Below are 23,275 nucleotides of genomic sequence, written 5' to 3' on the forward strand. Positions count from 1 at the left end.
TATAGCTTTTCTATCATTCAGAACAGTATGGTCTCTCATGATAGGCGATAGGCTCATTAGTTGCTCTAGAAATGAAATTCCTCCATAGTACACAGGAAATGACTGAACCAAATTTGGCATGAGGTCCTGTGAGAGGCCGCTCAAGGAGATTCACAATGCAAAGCATTACCTTGACTCTCATTGATTCAGTGGCTGCCTTTGCAACACATTCTGCATATTCCAGAAGGGAGGGGAATTCTTTTGGAGTTATTGTTAAAAAAACCTTTGTTTCTGGAAATGCCCTGTTCATAATCCTTTTTTAGGTGACCATGTTTGCCACAATTGAAACAATTCTTATTTTGATTTTTCTTGAAACCTTTGGAAATCATCTTTCTTATCCAAGCAGCATCATCATCATGAGATTCAATATTGATTGTATCTTGCATCCACTCCTCCAAAGGTGCTGATCTTGTCTTTAACAGCCTAATTACCCTTTTGCATTCTTCACTAGCATTTTCAAAAGCCAGCGATTCAATTATTATTTGTCTAGCTTCAGAATCTGGTATCATTCTACTTACTGCTGAAGTCAGTCTTTGAAATAAATCCATGAAGTCTTCTTTTGGGCCCTGTATAACCTTGGTTAATAACAAATTTTATTTCTTACTTATCCAATTCTGTCCCAAGCATTCAAAACTGCTATGCAGCATATATCTAGAATGTGGTCATCATATAGATAATGCCTTTGTACATCAGTGTAATCTTTCTCTCCTAGATATTGGTCTTGGGAGAGTTCCATACCTATAGCCCCACTTTGTTGTTCAATGGCCTTAGCCTCTTATTTCAACCATGTTGTCCACTGTAATTGAGGACCAGACTCCAAGACCACTTAAACCAAATCCCTCTAGTCTCTGAGGATAATGCTATTACAAGTTGACTGCAAGTTTAATATCTGCTTCATAACTGGTGCCATATGAGACTGTCACTTCCTTGGAGTCCCTTAAATCTAACATTTCCACAGGACTCCACTTAACTCTTAAACACCCTTGGGGATATCTGTCATTTGGCAGTTCCCCTGAGGTGTCTGGATAAACCAATTAAAGTTGGTTGCTTGAAAATCTTAGGCTGTTCTTCTCTAACCTTATAATGCAATACTGAAATTGGATCTACATTAAACGTCTATGTCTTGATCTAAATATCTCTATGATCTGTTTTATTGTTTTTCTAAAACTTGTATCTTAGCACTCCTGTTAATCAACTTTATGGTGGGAAAAATGATTAAACTAATAATGTTTATAATTGCCATTACATGAGTCTCATCTAAATGTGTTAATCTCTCAGTTGTTACATTTTCAAACTGTTCAGCATACAAAGAGTTAATCCCTCCATAGTAACAGTGTTTCCCAGTTTTTAATGTGGCAAAAAAATAAACCTCTCTCTTTTAACTAATTCTTCCCTTTAAGAAAACCCAAATGTTTTGCCCAGTCTGCTGACAATGTCAGTGAACTGTGAGACACAGCACCTCTGAGCAGAGAACACAGGCAGTGAACAGCCTGACTGAGGACAGCTATGCCTGCTAGCCTGAGCCCAAGGGCTTACAGGGAAAGCCCACAATTCATGGTGGGGAGAGAGGGAGGAGAGAGAGAGAGAGAGAGAGAGAGAGAGAGAGAGAGAGAGAGAGAGAGAGAGGTCTGAACATGTACAGGGGATTATGCTGAAAAAGCACATATAGGGGGAGCTGTCTAAAGGCAGAGCCAGGCAGTCTAGGGTGGATAAGTCCTGTGTTGTTTGGAACCCAGGTGCCTGTGGAGTTTGCTGCAGAGGGGCTGCCACAATAATAGCAAAAAATCCAAAACTTGCTCAGAGGTTTACGGAAAAAGGAACAGAAAACCTACTTGGGTGTGGTGGAATGGGGACCCCAGTGGCTGTAAAGCCACAAGCAAATGGCTTTTTCAGGAATTCTTGCATTTAAGTTGAGTGCCAATATGTAGTACAAGTTCTTAAAGGTCTTAATAAAAGTTCAGAGTCAGATATAGGGGAAATGTTGAGAGATCAAAGAGATGAACGAGCCAAACCACAACCTCCTTACCTACTCAACTTCCCAACTCAGAAGAAATTGAGTTTCTGTTTCCTCCCAACTCTTTGTTTTCACTCTGCCCAGTCATATTACTTACTGTTTATCTATACATACCTCCAGACCTCTATGGCTAACTAGCGGTCACTCTGCTCTCTAATCTTCAGGCAAGCTTTATTTGTACATACAATATAGCACCACATTAAGCCTTCAAAAATTGTCATTTAAGGTTTTACTGCATTTCTGCTTTCATAACTTACCTAACAAGGAAATTAATACTCTGCTTTTACTCAATGGAGAAGAGAAAAAGGGTGATTCAAAACTTATAGCTTAACCAAGTGGAAGCTAACTTTCTAATCTGAATCTCTGGCAAGTATAATTTACTATGACTCATGTATGTGCCACACTGGTTTTAGATACCATTTCTCCTATAAGGAGAATCAATCACAACTTGATGTTAATTTTAAGATGTGCATATGGTCAAGAAGCTTTCCTGTCCACTTGTGCTCATGTTGAGTCTTCAAATTTTGAATTTTTAACATTTCCTGAATAAACATTGCATTTCCCTTATATAATCATTTACCCATTATCATTCTGAGAGAGAGTCTGTGATTGTGTCTTCTAAGATAGTTTGAAATTGTTGTGTGTACTTCTACTATTTCAACAGCACAAATAAATCAGAGAGGAAAACAAAATCTATTGAAAACGTCTCAAAGAATGGCAAATCTTAGGTTGATAATTTATGGTTTTCTGTTCCACTGTTCTAATTTCAATATCTTAAAGAGAATTAATTGGACGTTCACGTACTGTTATCCCTGCTTCCTATTTACCCATGAGGTGGACTTCTGTGGCTATCTTGCCTGATTTAACTGATAGAAATGCCACAAATACTGGCAGAAATCAGACTGCTGAGGCAGACACAGGAACAGACATAGGCCTTTGCCTGAAGTTACACAAACACTAGCAGTATCCATACAATATTTATTTTTCTTTTCAAAATAGATGTCTTTCTTCCCTAAGGCTGTAAATCTAACTCCCCTTTTTTTCTGCAAACAAAGTCCTATTTACCGCAGGAGGAAAAAAAGGAAAGAATTTCAGTAGTGAGGAGGGGGAGGCAATAACAGGAAGTTTCCAGCATCAGCGACTTGAAGATCTGAACACATTCTCGAGACAATAAGCTGAATCGGAGTATTTGGGTGAAGAATGGAGTCTCATAATGAAAAATTATTGCCTTTCAATCATTGATTTTAAATATCAAGCTCTTACTAGACATTTAAAATTACATGTGGTTTTACTGGAATATTTTATTTTGTCTAAGATGCAAAAATAATAAATACCTCTGTATTATCACATTTTCTAGACTGACTGCTACATAGGGTCTCATGTAACCCAGGTTGGTTCAATACTTGCTGTATAGATAAAGATGAGCTTCTTTTGATCTTAGAATCCCCCTCCCAAGTGTGCCCATACAATTGGACAAATGAAAGGGCTGTGCTGCAGAACTCTCTACTGTTGTGGGAATTCATTCCATCAATACCTTTTGGGTACCAGCCTTAAGGCATGGCTTCTATGTTGCTCTTGTTGGTTGTAGGTCCATTTTTGTGTATGTTATTACACTTTCTTTCTCCTGAACAACATTTGGTAATTGTTCTTACTGTATACAGTTTTGTATTAGAATTAGAATCCCTATTTAGACAAAAGGGGGAAGTGTTGTGAGATTTCATTCTGCCAATAGCTTTGCATTACCAGCCTTAAGTCATGGATTCCTGTCTGCAGGTGAGATCTCATAAAAGAAGAGAGAAAGAGGTCATGGGCTCTTTTGGATTGTAAAGAATGGGTCAAGCATCATATCGCAGTGGGGGATGGCTCGCAACTCCTTTGATCCCAGCTCCATGAGTCTGCTTTCCCCATAGCACCCCTTAATAAATTGATATAACTATATGTTTATATATTTAAATGTATAATATATTTACATATACATATAAATATATAGTAATATATTTATGTAATATTTAAATATATATAAAATATATATACATGTTTATATTTGTGGTTCATGATACACTCTACCTAGTGGAATGATGGGATATAGTGCTTTAAATCATCATGGCAGTTATACATAGCAAGTGAAAATTTTGGTATTCCCCTAATATGGGAAAAAAATCTATTTCCTAGTGACCCATTTTCTAGTTAAACATTCTCTGTGAGGCATTGTCTTAGTTTGGGTTTCTATTGCTGTGAAGAGTTATCATGACCATGACAACTCTTATAAAAGAAAACATTTAATTGGACAGTTTCAGCAGTTTAGTCCATAGTCATCATGGCAGGATATGGTAGTATGTAGGCAGACTTGGTGCTGGAGAAGAAGCTGAAAGCTGTACATCTGGATCTTCAGACAATAGGAAGTGAACTGTCTACCACATTGAGTGTAGCTTGAGCAAAGGAGACCTCCAAGCCCAGATCCACAGTGACACAGTTTTTCTGAGGCCATACCTACCCCAATAAAACCACACCTCCCTCTTAATAGTGCCACTTGCCTTAGGGTCTATTTTCTTTCAATCCATCACATGCATCTTCCACAGAAATAGTTTTCTCAGTCTCAAGATAAGGATAACCATGCAGCTTCAGCACTGTGAGATTATTCCAAGGCTTTTCTTTTTCCAGATTCTTGAAGCAAATAATGCACTTTCATTCCATGCCATTCTAATTAGGAATGACAGATCATTAATGAAGAGCCACTGGTGGGGAGTGAACCTGAAAACCAGAAGTCCTAAACACATAGGTGACACGTAAATTCAAAGCACTCTGAAAGTTTAAAATGCTCAAATACCCAAAAGGCAGAGCCAGGGAAAGACTCAACTCAAGTTAATAGCCTTTATTTCCAGTATCTACCGAATTCTTAAAAGATGTACGACTCTCTGCTCCTTCTCCAGTACCATGTCTGTCTGCATACTACCATATCCTGCCATGATGACTATGGACTAAACTGCTGAAACTGTAAACCAGTCCAATTAAATGAGGTATGGAACTAAACAGAGAATTCTCAACAGAAGAATTTTAAATGGTCAAGAGATACTTAAGGACATGTTCAACTTCCTTAGTTATCAGTGAAATGCAAATAAAAACAACTTTGAGATACCATCTTACACCTATCAGAATGGCTAAAATCAAAAACACCAATGATAACCTATGCTGGAGAGGATGTGGAGTAAGGGCAAAACTCATATATTGCTGGTGGGAATGCAAACTTGTGCAAACACTTTGGAAATCAGTGTAGTGGTTTCTCAGAAAATTGGGAGTCAACCTACCTCAGGATTCAGCAATACTACTTTTGGGAATATACCCAATAGATATGCAGTCCTACAAAAGCTTTTGTTCAACCATGTTTATAGCAGCATTATTTGTAATAGCCAGAACCTGGAAACAACCTAGAAGCCCCTCAATGGAAGAATGGATAAAAAATGTGTGGCACATTTACACATTAGAATACTACTCAGTGGTAAAAAGCAATGACATCTTGAATTTTGCATGCAAATGGATGGAATTAAAAAATACTGTTCTGAGTGAGATAACCCAGACCCAAAAATATAAATATGGTACGTACTCACTCATTAATGGATAGTAGCCATAAACAAAGGACATTGAGCCTATAGTTCATGATACTAGAGAAGCTAAGTAATAAGGTTAACCTAAAGAAAAACATATATAGATTCACCTGGAAATAGGAAGCAGACAAGATCGCCTGACAAAATTTGGGAGCATAGGGGCAGGGGTAGAAAGAAGGGAAGAAGGGGAAGAGGAGAAGAGAAGGAGTTGATTGCGGAAAGCTTGAGGGAATGGGATAGTTGAGACAGAGGAAGGACAGATATGAGAGCAAGGAAAGAGATATCTTGATTGAGGGAGGCATTTTGGGGTTAGCAAGAAACCTGGCTCTAGAAAAATTCCCAGAGATCTACAAGGTTGTCCACAGCTACGACCCTAAGCAATAGAGGAGAGGGTGCCCAAACTGACCTTACCCTGTAGTCAGACTGATGATTATCTTAAATATCACCATAGAACCTTTGTCTAACAACAGATGGAAACAGAGACAGAGATCCACATTGGAGCATTGGACTGAGCTCCCAAGGTCCAGCTTAAGAGCAGAAGAAGGGAGAATATGAGCAAAGAAGTCAAGACCATGAGGGGTTCGTCCAATGATACAATGTGCCGGAGCTAATGGGAGCTCACCAACTCCAACTGGACTGAGAATAAATGAGTATGGGATCAAACTAGTCCCTCTGAATATGGTTGACAGCTGGGGCAGACTGAGGGGCCAATTACAATGGCCCTGGGATTTCTCCTGTTCTCTTTGGATGTATACCTTGCTCAACCAGGATGTAGTAGAGAGGGCCTTGGACTTCCCACAGGGCAAGATGCCTTTCCCTCTCTTAAGATTGGAAGTGGGGTGGGGAGAAGGGTGTGTGGAGGGAGTAGGAGGGAAGTGGGAGGAGGGGAGGAAGTGGGAATTTGGATTGGTATTTTTTAAAGTAATAAAATAATAATTATAAAAATAATAAAAAAGAAAAATAACAAATAAAATAGAATAGATTTTTTGCTCAAAATCTATGAAATGTGATATTGTAAAAGTTAAATAATCCCCCACCACAAGAAAATCTTTAGCAGCCACTCAGCCAAAGAGAGTAAAGGATATGATAGTGGCTCCTCCAGGGAGCTTATTTTCTAGCAGGTACCTGGAATCTGTGCCTGTGAATATTGAATCAAATAAGAGCACCATCCCATCTGGATAAACCCCAAGGATGATGACTGCAATCCATGAACTCTGGGAAATCCTCCAAACATCTTGAGATGAAGGAAACCACAATGAGAAAGAGGGAACAACGCTGAGATGATTTAGAATTAAGAGGTGACAGATGATCATGTGACAAATTCTCCTCTGGAAATAGGGACAGTTGGCATTATCTCTGACAGACGCCTTGTTGTTTGTTTTGTGTGTATTAATGATTGCCATTAAATTGGAATCATTGCTATAACCTGCATTTCTTGAAACAGGGTGTCACTTGGCAGGCCTGGGCAGCATGAACTCTGTAATCAGGCTGGCCTTGAACTCAAAGAGATCAGTCTATCTCTGTTTTCCAAGTGCTGTGATTAAAGCATTCACCACCATATTTTTGCTATTATTAATTTTTGAGGCAAGAATCTATGACTTCTTTCATCAAGAACTAGGAAAGTAACTAGTCCTATTTAAACTGTAAATCAAGTGGTAGCCTTGGAACTTTTATTTATGTGTTGATGACCTAGGGACATTTCTAAGTTCAAGGGCAGTACACAAGGATGGAGAGGTAGGTCATGTGCTGCTTGCTTTTCATTGACTGGGAAATAATTCTCTTTCAGAGTCTTAGTTTTACTAACCTTAGAAGTTGGTCATAAGAATTGCAAGGACACTAACATTAAACAGAAGAAATGATGCAAAAAGAAAATTCATCTGATAATGATCTGAACTTCCCTCAGTTCCTAATAAAATCATCAGCTATCATGTGAGCAGATAAATCTACTTTTAATGATTATGTTTTCCTTAGTCTAATATGCGAATTCTCAAGTATGGACTAAGACTAAAGTACATGGTGAAGTTTAGTTGAAATTCCTGGTATCATCATCATACTATATCATGAAGCTTTAGTTGACAGGGCTCATAAGGACAAGGTGCATTGAGACACTAAAAATAGGTTCAAGGTGAATGGGTACTTTGGAATGCTTCAATTCAACTTGTTTACAACAAGGCTAACACACTAGCAAACTTATAAGAAACTGAGTGGTATTATGTAAACTAGAAGAAAAAAAGCAGATGTGTGCACTTGGCAGGGTGAACATGGAAGCAATAATTCAGATGTCCAACTAACCACCACCACCATCAGAATTTGTGACACCATTGAGCGTTTATAAAAAAAATAATGTGCAATGTACTGCCAAGCAATGCTAGAAACTAGGCTATGCAAAGCTAAGAATTTTCAGAAAAAAGATAAATCCTGCATTTCAATAGACTTTTAAAATGTTTTAAATAGGGTCTGTGATTTAACTGAAAAGAGTAAAGAAAATGTATAAATGGCTTTAGTTCTCTCTCAATGCTTTCTTCACATTTGGAGCACGTGCCCAGTACTGTGCACCACAGAGAATTCTGTTTCTATAGAAAGATGGAGGGTTGAACCTTTAAAGAATGACTTGTTTCTCAAAATTTACATTTTTTATCTTTTGACTTTTGTACAAGGATTTTTCTTTTGAACTAACAACCAGCTCCCAAATCATGACATGGAGACTTATTATTTTGAATGCTGGGTCTTAGCTTAGCTCTTTTCACTTAATTAACATATTTCTCTTTACCTACCTTTTTCCCTGGGGCTCTTTACTTTTCTTTCTTCTATATATCTTTCACTGCTTCTTGTGTCTGGCTGGCTGGTAGTTGCCTAGCTGGCCCAATTGTGTCCCTCTCCTCCTCCCTCGTTCTCTCCTTCTTCTTTTTCTCTCTTATATTTCTTCTACTTATTTTCTCAGCTTGACCTGTCCACCTCTCTCTTTCCTAGCTATTGGCCATTCACATTTTTAATTTGACCAATTAGGTGCTTTAGTTAGGCAAAACGAAACAAATGCAACACACCTTTATATAATTAAACACACATCCTTGCATTCTTAAACAAATGCAGCATATACAAATTTAACACTACTTTATACAGTTAAAGTAATATTCTGCAACATAAACAAATGTAACAGATCATTGCCTAGTTAAATATTTCACAACAGACATTTTGTTCTGTTTATGTTTTGGAAGCTGAAACTCATTTCTTAGTCTCAGCTTGTATATAACTCACTATGTAACCAGGCTGGTCTCAAACGTGTGTCTAGTCCTTCTAACTTGGGTTCCCAAGTACTGGTAATTTGTTAAAATCTTTAAACCTATTAATTATAATCAGATTGGTTAATTTGATTTCTCATTCATTAAAGAATTAAGTATCAGATATTTTCATTTGGTTTTTAATAAGTGATAACTAAAACTTTTTCACTTAGAACCTTACTTAGAAGTCTTACAATTAAAACAAGCAAAATATTTAAACTCCAAGACTTAGTCATTATTTGAACAAAATTATAATTTTACAGAACTGTGGAGAGAGTTGGAGACAATATATGCTACGAACACATTAGGAGTCTATTAGTTCTCGTAAATAGCTAATGGTTCAGAAAGCTTTCTGTATGGTACATTTAAAGACTTTTTTATCCAATATTCACCAAAGTCTCTCAAAACACCCATTAAAACAACATCAAATCAATTTTCAAAACCCAAGCTACCCATGCAGCTGTTCTAGAGTCTCCTAAAAATAGCTCAGGGTTGCATTTTAATCATCATTTGTGCAGATTTGTTTTAGGAAGCATACAATAGTGATTGCTCTAATTGTGTCATTTAGCATTCAAATCATTGAAATTTCAAACTAAGGCATTCCAGGTAAATAGCAAATTTTTTTCTGGGAAAGTGCCCTAATTATAATAGAATAAGTACATGATTGAGTAACTTTATAATTGAGCAAAAATAAAAAGCAAGTCAACCTTTTCAACAAGGTTCACTAGAAACTAGAAGGGTAAGGATCAGGTTATCTAACATATTCTAGAGATTTGAACTCCTAGAATCTATTAGTTCTTCTGGCCAGCTGTAGTCAACATGCAGGTAGAGATAAGTTGACAGACACTGCATGTTTGAATTTGTAACACTCTTAAAGACGTATGGAACTTCAACAAGAGGAGATGTTACTGTGGTCAATGCCTCAGAAGGTTGATGATCTGCCTCTGTCTAAGGAGGAAGAATGCAAAGAACAGAAGGTTATACTGGCAGAGGAAAATCAGTCAATGTTTTAAAACACAATGCACTATAGTAGTTTCTTTGAGTATTTGGTTTCCTTTTTCCAAGTAAGAGAAAACATGAATCAGACAGTAGTTGTGCTTTCCCAGTACATAAAAGAACTAGATTTCTCCTAGACTATGGATCCGTATGTAAATTAATAATACCTGGTTGGGGGGGAGCATTTCAAAGTGCATATCCATTCAATTTAGGAATTCTGCACTTTGGAAACTGTTAATTTAAGTAAATGCTTCTGTCTTCCAATGACATAATTAGAAGAGTCTGTATCAACTCTTTTCATGATATCATATAAAGAAAAAAATCCTAGAACACATGGGATTTGTGTAGGAATGGAGTCTGTTGGCATATTTTGCAAGTATTCAAAATGAAAATCTGCCCTGGAACTAGTGTGGTATGTTTTGACCAGTTGTGAGTGTGAGGCTGTGAAAGAAGAGTCATATTAAAGTTTGTCTACTCATAAAAATGCCAATGGAACATAACAGACTTAACATTAGAGCTGTAATTATTCTATTGAAATATATAATAGATTTGATCTTTCTATTAAACTGGGAATGTTTTAATTTGGTTATTAACAGATATACTTATCTCAAACTTCAAAGGTGATCACCTGAGGAGAAGGTAAAGCAGGAAATGAAGTTTATAAAGAGAATTTATTATTTTAAAGGTACAACTGTTATTATTAAAACAGTTTGAAAGTAAGGAAAAATCAAAGCTAATTCATGAAGCTGCAGGAACTTTATACAAGCCTAACTATACAGTGGAGAGAGAGAGAAAAGGAGTCCATAACCAGACAGAGAGCTATTTTCTATACTCCTTTCTGGTACTCATATTTTCACTTGACAGAAACAGTGCTATTCAAAATATGCTGATTCTATTAATAATGCATCACAGATGTATGCATATAAATAAAACAACTTAATTTGCCTATAAAAGCTGTATTTATATTTATATGCAGTTACATATTGTTTCACATATGCACTATGTATTGATTATGTGCATTTTGAAACAGGTTTAAAATATGTTGGGATTCTAGACATTTGCCAAAGATTGTATATCCAGTTTTAATGAAAGTCATTAGGTAAAACTAATTACTTCAGAAGATATTTGCTTGGAGGACTACATTCTGGGACTGATTTCTTTAGATGATTTGCTCATTGGAAGGAATTGAAGTTATGAAGTTAAGGCACATTTATGTCACAGGTCAGAGGGAAGGAAATTGGTTTAAGTGAGAGTAAAGCTGACCTATGAGTAATTAAACCTCTTTCTTTCACCTTCAACAATAAACGACTACAATTCAACTTTATAGAAACTGGGAGGTGAAAACAATGTTAATCTTCATTGCATGTTCCTCACAGGTCAGGTTTTTAGTGACCTACTGCACAGTATTATCTCCAAGCCATGGGACTATGTGGCAAGCTCTGCCTTACCTACAATGAGTTTAGCTCTTTGCTCTTTAATTAATAGAACACCATTGGAATAGAAGCATGGCACGAAGAATCTTTTTAAAAGAAAGTTATTTTTATGAAGAACACCAAAGTTACTTTGCATGCTAATGGGAAAAGTCATATTACGTTTAAAAAGATTTAACTATACTGCATTTTATTTCAGTGATTACTTAACCATGTTTAGCTAAACCTGTCAGCTAAGTATCTGTAATTATTGCACAGATTAAAAGCAGCCAGGCTGTATGTACACACTTAGACATGGTGTGCAGCATTAATATGTCATTCAATCATTTTCCATTATACCATGCAGCATTAGACACCATTATTGCAGTTTGCAGTCTCAATGAACACTTAATGCTAAAGAAAAAAATGTCAGCAATAGTACCTGATTATTCTTTAATCTCTGCATGTACATTACCATTATGGAGTTTTCATTACTTAAATTCATCTGGTTTAATTTGTTAAACTTGTACAAATTCTCAACTTAAGTATTTTCCCAGAACAATTGCAGAGACCCAAAGTTGGATGATGTGCAGATGAGACAACCTGGAACACTCAGTCTTAAATGGGATATGTCCATCAAATTCTTCTCTTCACAGCTCAGTGAACCCTGTAGAAGAGAAGGAAAGATTGTAAGATACAAAGGGAATGGAGAACATCAAAGACGCAAAGCCTTCTAAACATAGCAGTACTAACCCACATATGAACTCACAGAGTCTGTGGCAACATGCATAGAACCTGCATGGACCTGAACTAGTTGGGGCCCATAATTGAGAAGAGAAGTGGAAACATGTCCTCATCCCTAAGTAAGATTCTATGTCCAGTTGATAACAACTCATACATGAAAAACTCATTTCTCCCCACGGGAGTCTCACTAGGAGTACAAATGACTCCTAGAGGTAGGCCCTGTGCGTAGTGGTAGAAAGTCAACTCAAAACAAATTTGATAGAATATTTGGAGGTTCCTTGTTTAAAAGATTTTGACAAAGCATTTTTTATAACCTTGCAGGAACTATGTGTGTATATGTGTGGTGTGTGTGTGTGTGTGTGTGTGTGTGTGTTATGGCTTTATTGATATAGATATGAATAATTTACATTGGTATAAATTTTGCTTTGTTGATATAAATTTAAGGTCAATTTTGTTATATGTATATGTATTTCCGATCTTGATTAAGGTATTGTGATTGTGCAGTTCATTTAAATGTGTAATGTTTAATTAGGAAATATAGGTTTATAATGGATAATCATCAATAATAATCAAGCTTGTAGTCACGTTAGTTAGATTTTTCTAAATATATAGAGATATAGTTCAGTTAGATAGGCATTCTTCATATCGTTCAAAGATAACAGAATATGGCATTTAAATATTTTAAAAACTTAGGGCTTTTCATGGCGATGAGATACGTCTGCTACTGGCAGCACCAATCTACTTCAAGAGGAAGATGGGCATCAAAGAGGCTCGTTATGGAGTTGGTTAGTCATTTGGGCAAGAAAATGTTCTTGCCTGGACTGATGCATAAACTGGATGTGAAGAACCCGCAGAGAGAGGACTGCTGAACTTGACTAAAATTGAGATGATCTCTTGGGGTTCCTGTTTCGTGATAGAGTCTGTGAGACATTCTTCAGCACACAGAAAAAATTGACTGAACTGTCTTTGAAAATTCCTGCATCAGGAAAAAGTCTGCTGGATACTATGGGCCTGTAGGCTAAAGATGGATGCCCCAGTGGTACAGAATAACTTTGGGTGACTGTCCAAGCAGCGAGATGTCTCTTGTCAATTCTAGAGTTTTAGAAGTTGCTTATAATGCACTTCCTGTTTACTTAAGTAATATTATAACCTTTCTGGAGTCTTTGATGGAGTTGAAGAATAGATAAATAGTTATAGTTATAGTTTTCCTTTGTTATGAAAAAAGATAAAATAGATCTAAATATTGCAATTGTAATTCTTGATACCTGTTATATGTAATTTTACTATGTTAAAGCCTTCCTTTTTTTAAACAAAAAAGGGGAAATGGTGTATCTTGTGCTTTCTCAGTGTTTGCTCTGTTTCTGTTGTTTGTTTTTTGCTATTCTGATTTGCTTGTTTCTGTTTTATCTTATTTTGTTTTATGATTGTTCTTTAGATGACTGTTTCTTTTCTATTGAGAGACAAAAATGGTATGAATTCTAATGGCAAGGGAGTAGGAGGAATCTCAGTGGAGATGGGGAAGGGAAGACCATAATCAGACTATATTAAATCAAAAGAAATATATTTTCAGCAAAGAAAGATAGAATGAATGAATTAAAAACTTAATACTCTGTTCTATACTGAGTTCAAATGCTCAGTATTCTTGATATTTGCATTTTTAAAATAGTATCAATTTATTTCCAATAAAATTCAAATCAAAAAATGTTACTGAATATTTATTCATTGTATGTATATGCGAGGTCTTTTTCTTTTTCAATTTTAAAATCTAAAATAAAGAGATACATGTGGTATTTTGAATAAGACTTCCCCCTATAGGCAAAGACATTTGCACATTTACTTGGTCTCTAGTTTGTGGATATGTTTGTGTAGATTTATGGAATGTGACTTTGCTGTAGAAAATATGTCAGTGGAGGTGAGCTTTGAGGTTCAAAACCACATAAAATTCCCAGAGCATCCATCCCACTCTGCCCTCTGCTTACAGAAGATACAACCTTTTAGTTTGCTGGTCCAGTCACTGTGTCTGCCTACTGTCATGCTTCCCAATTGCGGCAATGATGGACTGTGATCCCTCCAGAATAATAAGCCCGAATACACCCATATTTCTATTTTCTAAAAAAATCAACAAGTGTATATGTTATAATTAGGTTGTAATTCTGAGTAGCTTCAAATAACACTTAAGATCAAACTGGGAGTCTAATGGGTTCCTTCCAATCCTAGAGACTTTAGAATCACAATACAAAGTGCTATTTATGTGACTCTGGAAGCTTACTGTGCATAGCTATCTACCTACAAAAGGCAAATTTCCTCAATTGTTATTCCTTTTTTCCTGTCAATTCAACCTTAATATAGTACCCTCTAAAATTCTAATTATGTAAGTGTGTATCATTAAAGTACATTTAGTAGTAGTAGTAGTTTGTAGGGTTAGGGGTGGCTCAGTTGGTAAAGCAATTTCCCTGAAAGACAGCGAAAGTTCCATTTTCCTGGAAATGATGTATATCCAAGAGCATGAACCTATAAGTGCAGCGTTGGGGAATTTGAGTTAGAAAGATCATTGGGCAGAGGACTAGAGCAGCTTTCTTATTGAGAGTGTTCCCCAAATAAAGAGTTGTTATTCTTTACAAAAAAAGAGAAAAAGAAAAGAAAAACCTTTGGGACTTGTTGGTCAGTCAGTCTAGCTGAATCAGTGAGCTCCAGGCTCAATGAGAGCTCCTGGTTTTCTTTCCCAAACCATAGAGTAGAAAATGAGAGAGATACACACTTCCTGTCAAATTATGGCCTCCACAAACAGGTTCATGTACACCCATACAAGCATGTGTGTGCAGATACATGAAGACACACATATGTATAATACACAAGAAAATAAATAAATAGCAATTTGATTTCCTCAAAATGTCTACCAGTATCTCAGAATCTATCTTATTACATCTGTAGTTGGACCCAGACATCTGTATTTCTGATCAGATCCCGAGTGAGGATAGTACTGCTGTTTCCTGGACCATCCTACAAGTTTCAGGGTCTAACTTTCCTTCCCTTATTCCTGAGCAGCTTTCAGTGGAAAGTAGTCAGGTGGATATCAGCAGAAACCCCTGAAACAAAGCTGTCTTCAACATCTCCTAATTGCATATGGCAAATCTCCATGCAAAAGCAATACATTTGCATCCTTGCAGAAGACTCAGAGAGTGTCTATGTCTAACGGTGGCTCTTCATTTTCCTGAAAAACCAGGCTCCACAGACATTTAAGAGAGCTCATAAAAGCAAAAAACAGCAAGCTTACTCTTAGAATCCAACAAATTTGTAATCTGTTGAAGAAACGAAAATCATTGGTATGAATCTAAACTCAGTTCTTAACCTCTCTAGACATCTTTCTATCTTTAAAACCTAGATGGTATTAGTTCCTTCACAAAACTATGTTGAGGTTGTGGGTGATAATACAAACAAGAGGCTTAGTGAAAGCAGAGGCTGAATTTACTTTGGCTGAGACATTATTTCCTACTTTTTATTTGCATTTATTCTCTTCTAAACTAGATGGCATACTGCTTAAAGACAGGATAAGTAGCTTCCTTTTTCATTTTCACTTACTCTCACATTAGGACAAAAATAGCACAAGGGTTTATTGTGTAATGATATAGCTCAAAACCAAAGCTGTCTCGTTCTTTGAACACACTATCTCCCTACTGTAGCTATATGAAGCTAGGTATCAGATATCTATATTTCATGGGGCCTAGACTAAAAGTCACATAATTAATTCTACCAAGTCAACATTCTTAACAAGTTCCAGTAGAAAACTGACCCCTATCTAAATCTTGGGAACATCAATGTTCATGAAGATAAGATGAGAAGATTAGTGACAATAAGTATCAGTCACAGAACTCAATTTATTTTTTTTTTTTTTTTTTTTTTACAAAACTTTCTTAGATACTTTCTCTAACAAAATAAAATGAAAGCACAGATAATTACATTAGGAGGGTTTCTAGCTGTAATAGCTTGCAAAGATAAATATTAAACCTATTATGTATCTGTGATTATAACATGAAAAGAATTAACTTCCTTTTAATGGTAGAAGTCTGGACCCTGCGAAAATCATTATATACTTCAAAAACAGAGCTTTAGAAAGAAATATAATTATTTGAGGAGAATTACTAATTAGTGTAGTATTTAATGATTAGTAGTAGTGTCCCTAAGCAAAGCAATCAATGTAAGGTATATATTACTTTGTAATAGAGCAAGTAAAAGCTAATTATTTTCATTTTATATTAAACTAAAGTAGAATAAAATTTTTGTTTGTTTATGCTTGGATCAAGATACCACACTGGCTACTAACTTGCTGTGCAAGTTTGCCTTCAACCTTGATCTGTGCTCTTCTCCCACACAACTGGCAGGATTAAAAGATGATGCTTAGCAGCACTAAACCTTGCTAAGTCATCTTTCACATGTGATACACCTTGTAAGCTAAAGAAATTACCAGCAGTCAATCAAGATTTATCACTTTAATTGATTTCATTTATACATCCAGATTGAAGCTTATTCTCTTTCCTAAAATTTTGTATCCAAAGTCTCAATTTAAATTCAAGCTAAAATCTGGGTACAAATTATGTTATGGCTAATCTCCCTACCTGAGATACCTTAGATTGCTCTGATGTAGAAATGTTTCAATATTAGCCCACTAATTTAATACCTATATTACCTCTGTACATATATGTTAAGTTTCTTCTACCAATAGATTACAAGTATTTGAAAACAGTGTGTCATTTACCTTTCTTCACCCAGTAATATCACAGTATAAGGAATATGGTAGGTATTCTGCAGGGTAACCATACAACTATATATCTTTGCTGGTTTGTATTAAAAGAAATTAAAACGGGCTTAAATTTGGTAGTCTCATTTTCAGAAACATTTGCTTACTTTGCAAAAAAAATCTAATTTTGTGGTTCTCAAATACTTCCCAATGAAATTCTAACAACTCCCTGGAGTGGCAGAGAGGGAGGAAGAGATCAGAAATAAAACCATGAAAATAGCTCAGTGTGGGTATTTAATGCAAAGTCAAGAGCAGTCAAAATTCTATCATGCTGGACTGACTCTCAAATCTAGGATGGGTGAAAAATTGAATACATGTGCTCAGCATCCCAGAACCTAGATAGTAGTTAGTGTTCAAATGATACTAATTGAATGATGAGTAAAAAACTTAACACTATCAGTCATTTATACTTGCTTGTGCCTAATATGAAGGGAATGGCAAGGGAATCACCACGTAATAGATTCTTGGAGCAAGTAAGTAGAGACTCTGTTTCATCAAATCTAGCTACTGTGGTAGATTTATGTAGCTGATATATACATCAGCACACAGAAACACACAATACACAAGTTTTGTGCTTTGACATGGTTAAGATACATGCTATAGTATTATGACTAATTATGAAACACAACTAATATTGTCTCCAGGTCACTTAAGGGAATTTATTTAACTTTGAGAGTATTTGGCAAACTTTAGTAGACCAAAAGTCCCTTGTAAAAGTAGATATTTTTTGCTTCATTGTCAAAAATCAGGTGTACGAAGATGTGTGGATTGATATCCGGGTCTTCTATTTGGTTCCATTGGTCCTCCTGTCTGTTCTTATGCCAATACCAGGCTGTTTTCAGTACGGTAACTCTGTAGTAGAGTTTGAAGTCAGGGATTATGATACTTCCAGAAGTTCCTTTACCATACAGGATTATTTTGGCTCTCCTGGGTTTTTTGACTTCCATATGAAGTTTAGTACTGTTCTTTCAAGTTCTGTGATAAATTTTGCTAGAATTTTTTAAATTGGTCACAAAAAGAACAAATAATCCAGTAAAAAAAAAATGGGGTACATACCTAAGCAGAGAACTCTCAACAGACAAATATAAAATGGCTGAAAAACACTTAAGGAAATATTGAACATCCTTAGCCATCAGAGATATGCAAATCAAAACAAGTCTGAGATTTCCTCTGACATCTGTAAGAATGGTCAAGGTTAAAAACACTCATAACAACTTATCCTGGAGAGAATGTGGAGTAAAGGGAACACTCCTCCACTGCTGGTAGGAGCGCAAACTGGAACAGCCCCCTTAAGATATCAGTACGGCAATTTCGGGAAATATTAGGAAACAACCTTCTTCAAGATTCAGCAATACCACTTTTGAGTATATATCCAAAGGATATTCATTCATACTATACCACAAGGGCATGTGCTCAACTACGTTCATAGCAACATTGTCATAGTCAGAACCTGGAAACAACCTAAATACCCCTCGACTGAAGAATGGAAAAGGAAAATGTGGTACATTTACACAATAGAGAAAGACACAACAGAAAAAAATGACATCTTGAGATCTGCAGACAAATGGAAGTATCTGCAAAATATCATATTGAGTGAGGTAACTCAGGTGCAGAAAGACAAACATCATATGTATTCACTCACAAGTGGCTTTTACTCATAAAGCAAAGAAAGCCAGCCTAAAATTCATAATCCCAGAGAACATAGATAATAATGAGAACCCCAAGAAAGATATACATGGATCTAATCTACGTCGGAAGTAGAAAATGACAAGATCTCCTGGGTAAATTTGGAGCATTGGGACCATGGAAGAGGGTGGAAGAGAAGGGGAAAGGAAGAGAAGAGAGTAGAGAAAAATGTTAAGCTTAATAAAAAAAATTTAGAAAGTTTTTAAAAAGTGTATAATGGAGGAGTTATTTCATTTTTGAGCACACAGAATCCATGAGGAAGTTTAGGAGTGTCAGAAAGGCTTTCTGTAGACAAGTTGAGGATAAATGACCTGAGAGAGTAGTTTGGTTTAGAGATGCCTAAGATGATTGTGAGACTTTTTAAACAAAATCTATGCAGCACATTTCCTCCCAACTGAATCGTCCTCTTGTTTTCTTATCTCATAATACTTTGATGCTCTTCAAAAGTAAAAACTGTCCAAAATATGTCAAACATTTGTATTTTTCCTTATAGTCGACCATTCAATGTTCCAATACAAAATGTTATACGCTATGAAGACAGCTGAATTATTGTAATTCCTTTCTTAACTTATTTTTGGTAGTGTTAGACATAATAAATACAATGTATTTAAACAACATTAACCACTCGTAGCCCATCCTCCAACTCTTCGTTGATCTTTTCCAACTTCCTTCTCTCAACTTCATGTCATTTTTTGTTGTTGCTGTTGCAAATAACCCACTAAATCCAATGTACCTGCCTGTACACAAATGAGTATAAAACAACATCCAATGGGGGGTGGGAAGCATACCATTGACCACATGACTAAGAAACTGATTTTCCCTTCCCTAGAGGCTATCAACTGCCAGAATCACCTCAGCTATACCTGTCTCCTGGGCCTTCTTGATGCATGAGCATTGATTGGTTTGATCTTGTTCTATTTTGTGCCAATAACCACAGCTGCAGTGATGAGTACAATGGACCTTTTATGTTGATAGATATTATTTCTTACAATCTTCCCCAACTTCTGAATTCTATCTAATTAATCTTAACTGCAACCACTTTCTTCTGCAGAAACAAACACCGAGTCTGCAAAAGCTAAAGATTGTCCTATGTCATACAATGTGTATCTGTCAGGCTCCCATTCTCATTACACCTTATGCTTTGCAAACAGAGATAGGATACAAACATTCCCACTGTTACCTTAATTCAACAGAGAAACTGCATCTCCAAATCCCATACTCATCTGGCAAACAAAATGCAGGAATAAATCTTGGTCTAGTTGTATATGAAGCAGTGTTTAAAAGTCTCTAACAAATTTGAACTGCTCAATAAATATAATACAATATTGCCTGACAATTCTTTGAAACTTTTAGATAGAACCTAACACTAAATCCATTTTTGTACCAATCCTTTGCTTGTGATTTCTGTTGTAAACTCAAGCATGAGTTCTCAAAAAAAAAAAAAAATCTGGCCTATGTCATTATAGAAAATGGTTAACCTTAAGTGAGCTACTTTGATTATTTTATACATTTATCCTGATTCTAACTTATGGTAAATGACTGTATAAAATTCTTGACCATGACTCTTTAATTGTATATTCACAGTATTCATATAAGACAAATATTATTTTCATCTTATTTAAGATTCTCCGTGTTAGTAAGGTTTCCAAAAGTTACAGATTCCACACTGCTCTTCAATTGTACTTGTGTCCATTCAGATACCCCATGTTTGAATTTTATATGTTAATATGAGAATGGAGCAAACTTTGAATATGAGTCAGATAGACACGGTTTTTTTTTAATAATTATGCACCTATAAATAAGGCAATACTAAAACAGTCTTCTCTAAAGTCTAGACACCAGAATGTGTCTTGCATTAAGAAATTTGCTTATATTTTGATACCAAAGGATCAAGATTAAAATGCCATCACAATAGACAGTTAGGTATCAGGTCTTAATCACTTTTAGTAGATTATTTATTCCAGGGATTCTATTACTAGAAAGGAATGCACACATCCAAGGCAGGTTTATTGTGAAAGAAGTAAATGTCTGGCCAAGAAATCTCTGTATAGATATCCAATAATTAACTACTATTGTCTTCATCCTCTTTCCCCCCATCTACAGTTACATAGCCTTCGAAGACTTTCAACTCAGAATTTTCAAATGAAGTTGACTTTCCACTAATTTCTGCTTTCTTTTCCTTTGTCATTTTTTTTTGATTTGGTGAAAGATATAAATCAAATTATATTTCAGGTTTCTTTAAAAAGAAAAATTTTAGAAAGTTAATCCAAGAACTACCTGTTTGCTGAAACATTTTTTACGGAGGAAAAAAATAGGCAGCATGGGTTATCTGATTAGTATAAAAAGATAATAATTGTTCAAATGTAACTATTTGGTCTGATACTTGACTGGTCTGGTTACTCAAAATTTTCCTGGAGTAGTCATCATTCAATCATATCCTTCAGTAAATGTTTTAGAATTGTACAAGATAAGCATTTTTTTCTTGTTTAGGGAGTGCTTTGCCATGAGTCATGATTCTATTTCCATTTTTTTTCCATGTAAAGAAGTTGTCACATTGTGGAACCATCAGCCTGGATAGAGTTATTTCAGTGGTTATACCTTCCCTGTTCTGATTAACTGAATTCAACTTGAAAATAGGAGCCAGGAAATCTTTTTTCCTTTGTGATGCTACTCATGTGTTTTGTCACAGAGGTAAGAAAAATAACCACTGCAGCTCTCCCTCATGAGACACATCCCAACTCCTGCTTTGATGGGCCATGGCTATTTTCTTCTCCATTAGTGGCATCTAGCTATTCTGATTTAGGATATCTTCTGGACTATTATTTGAAACCACTACAGTGATCTCATAACCATATCATCAAGACCTCCAGTAGACCTCCAGTTGATCTTCAATATTATAATCAAAATTATAGACACCAACATTCAGACATTCTTATGATATAATACCTGCAATATAATATACTTTTCTCAATAGTCAACTAATGTAGTGAGGGGCTGCGGGCAGGCCTGCTTTTCGCCTCACCCAGCTCCCGCACGGCTAGCTTAGTCCCAGAAATAACAACACACAAATTGTATTCATTTAAACACTGCCTGGCCCATTATATCTAGAGAGTCAGTTACTGGCTAACTCTCACACCTTGATTAACCCATTTCTAATAATCTTTGTAGCACCACGAGGTGGTGGCTTACCAGGAAGGATTCAGCATGTCTGACCTGGTGGCTGGCTCGATGGCGTCTGCCTCATTGCCCTCTTCCCAGCATTCTATTCTGTTTACTCCGCCTACCTAATTTTCTGTCCTATCAAAGGGCCAAGGCAGTCTCTTTATTGACCAATGAAAATAACACAATAGACAGATAACCCTCCTCCATCAAACTAATATCATCAATCGCCCACCAAACATTAAGTGGTTTTTCATTATTTCACTCAATTAAAATTTGCATTCCAAAAAGCATTTCATAAATATTACCTAATTTGTGTATAGGTAAAATGAACTCATAGCTCATTGAAGTAGATATAAATATTGTCTCCTTTGCTAGTTTAAAAAGCATAGCAAAGAGAAGCTAAATTACTTGCCTGCAATTACACCTTAAACAAGTTCTAATATTGCACCTGAACTCTGATAATTCTGGATCTAAGTCCAACCAAATCTATTTTTTTGACCACGTTCCTGAAGTACCTTTATAGAGTATTATTCAGTGCACTGTATCTGTATTTTAATGTTTATAATATTATAGTATTTTTATTTTATATCCTTGCTAAATTCTCTGAAAAGGATCTATCCCCATTTATTTTCCACAGTTCCTAATTTAGTGCATGGTCTAAAACTCCGGTGTCAAAGTGTTTGCTGCATTGAGTTAAAGTAAGATGCAAGCTTTATGTTTGTTTGTCTGCATTTCCTCTGCTGATGAACGGGCTTCTGGGACAAGAATTTGCCCTGAGGTTTGCTTATATTCAGTGAGGAAAAAGATAAGACAGTAAACAAAAGTGAGTTAGTTCATTGAAAAACAAAGATAGTACTTTAAAGTGACTAACGACACTATTAAATCCTCTTACAGAAAGTGCTTTCAGAAATAAAGATTTACTTGGTTTTTTTGTTGGGTCGATGGACAGAAAAACAATAATACATCAGTCAAAAGATACTCCTTTTATGGGGTATCACTACCGACCAAGGAGAAGTGGAGTTGCACAAAATGTACACATAATTGGGGTTAAATTTGTAGGCTTTGAACACAGGCAAGTAAGGTTCACCTGTGATCTTGTGAGGTGAAATGGTAACTCTGATATAAATATGGATAATACCAGCAGGAGCAGGAAGACTGAATCTTCAGAGGAAGAAAAAAAATCACAAAGCTCTTTATAGGGAAGAGATTTTAAAAAGCAGATAAAAATCAAATTTCTCATTCTGTACTATGAATATTCTCATGGATGCTTTTGACACTAATGAGCTCTAACATGACTGCAGGATCATAAACCTGTTGTCATGGCAATTGATAATACATGCAGTAGTCATTGTACTATCAAACAAAACTATTGTAAAATATACATTATATGTGAACAGATGCCAAATGAGTATAACGATGGGAGGGAAGTATCAAAGGAACGAGAACACTCTCTTCCTTTATGTAATCAGTGTTCAGGTAGATGCACAAACGTGGTGCTGGAAATGACAGGCTTCACTTTCACCCATCAATCCTCACAGATGTCATTACAT

The sequence above is a fragment of the Myodes glareolus genome, chromosome 6 (assembly GCF_982192425.1).
Source record: "Myodes glareolus chromosome 6, mMyoGla1.1, whole genome shotgun sequence".
Taxonomy (NCBI): Eukaryota; Metazoa; Chordata; class Mammalia; order Rodentia; family Cricetidae; genus Myodes; species Myodes glareolus.